Raw genomic sequence first — 2,182 nt, 5'->3', positions numbered from 1 at the left:
TCCATGTTAGGGATGTCTATGAGCCTTTCTGCGATGCCTGGAAGGATGTGGACATCCAACATAAGAGAGAGATTCAGCAGCGCCTACTGGTATAAATTATTCAACTTTATTGTTTTTTAATTTAATCTAAATTTCAATATAATAAAATCATTTAACATGTTTATATTGTATTACAGGAATGGTTCAACCTCGATTATAACCGCGACGTGGTATACTTAGATCTGTGGTCGATAGGGAGGCTGTAAAATGTTATAAGGATTGGAAAAGCGACCTCCATGACTATTTCAAAATTCTTGGTGGTTCTCAAAATGAGAGTGCAATTAGGGCCCACCCTCCTAATAATCTCAAGAATCTAGCTCACTGGGGATGTTGCTGTGATAGATTATGTCCGACAAGTTTCAGATAATTGAATCTATTTTGTATGTTGTTTTCATAAAATATATAATAAAGGTTAATTTTACTAACACTGAATGTAATCATAAATAGAAAAAGTCAGAGATCAATAAACTTAATCGTAGCAACCAAAAGTGGTCGAGTTTTCATGGTCGGTTGTCGTACTCCTAACAGGGCGATAAAAAAATAAGTATTTGTTAATAATTTATTCCATATAAATGTTAATTTGATAATCGATTACATTATATTCATATACATTTAAACTACTATACAGTCTACCATAGGGACTTAACAGCCGATGTCCGTAATCGATAACTCGGGGGACATGCATCGTTGTGGGGACACTTGGGTTAATTCCCAAGCTGAGCAGACTTTTATAAGTATACTCATAATGTTTAATTATATTTTTTTTATTTAAATCGCATTATGTATTTAATTATTTTTCTTATAATATTTGTAGCATCAGATGGAGGGGGAAAGAGAAACGCAGATCCAGACGCAGTCTGCTACTTCTGGATCATCCGCAGTAGAAACAGTTAACGATGAGGATGTTGTCACCGAATCGAATTCGGATGCGGAAGCGTGGCGGGGAAGCGGATCGTGTATAACAAAAATTTTCATAAAACCTTTGAGATACTCTATAGATTATATTAATTTATGCATGAATAAATTAATCTCATTAATTCATTTATTAAGAACTCAATTAGGAAAAATACCTGGAGGCCGACTCGGTTAATAACTTGAGTTCTTTGACCTCGAACAATCCTTGCTCCAAAGCTTTGTGTTTAGAAAACCAATGTCTTCCACGTCAATTCCTAGAATCCACGAAGACGTGTGTGTGGGCACACATGAGACAAAACAGGTTACAATAAACACTCGAATTTCCACAAATACCAATGTATGCATGATGTGGAATTTTTGGAGAAAAATTTTCCCTTCTCACTCTTAGAGAATTTCGGCCACCTCAAAATTAGGGCAAAATTCGTTTTTAAGAATTGTATCAAAAATTATGTCTCAAAAAATTGTTTTTACTATTCTCTTATTTATAGAGTAGAAGTCAAACTTCTAGAAGGAATCCAATCTCTATCTCTAAGATAAAACTTGTCAATTATCTCCTATTTGAATTTGGAACAAAATCTCCTCTTTTCTTTTAACTATTATAGCCGGCCATTCTAAGGGGATTTTACCCCTGTGTAGGCGCCAATATCAGATAGGGAAGGAAGAGAAAAATCATCCTTTATCCTGTAGTCTAATTTTGACTCATATTCAAATTCCAATTTAAGTCAAACTTAAATTAATTTGAATTCTAAATTGAACAACTTATCAAATAAGTTTAAATGGATAAATCTAGATGTGTTCAAATTCAAATTTAAATAATCACATTATTTAAATAATAATTAATTCTCAATTAATTATTTTTGAGTGTTTAATTTTAGAATTCCGTAATTTTAAAATTCCCATTTTACCCTATGTGTCTGGTAGAATTACTAGGATGACGCGGGGACTAATGAACCTATAATCCCGAGCTCCAATAAAATTAAAAATCAATTAAACACTTTAATTAATTAATTAATTCTATTAATTCCAATAGTTACTCCACTATAAACTTGGAATTACACTCTCGAAATTATAGATATAAATTACTTCTAAACTGTGAAGTGTCCATTTGATAGAGTCATGGCATATAGATCAATCCTCCATAAATAATTCATAATTAGAACAAGGTAAAATCCGTTAACCTCTCTAATTACTTCTTTATCCTTGAGTACCATTGATTCTCTAATGGACA

This window comes from Morus notabilis, unplaced genomic scaffold, assembly GCF_000414095.1.
Source record: "Morus notabilis unplaced genomic scaffold, ASM41409v2 Scaffold702, whole genome shotgun sequence".
Lineage (NCBI taxonomy): Eukaryota > Viridiplantae > Streptophyta > Magnoliopsida > Rosales > Moraceae > Morus > Morus notabilis.
This window is presented reverse-complemented; position numbering follows the sequence as displayed.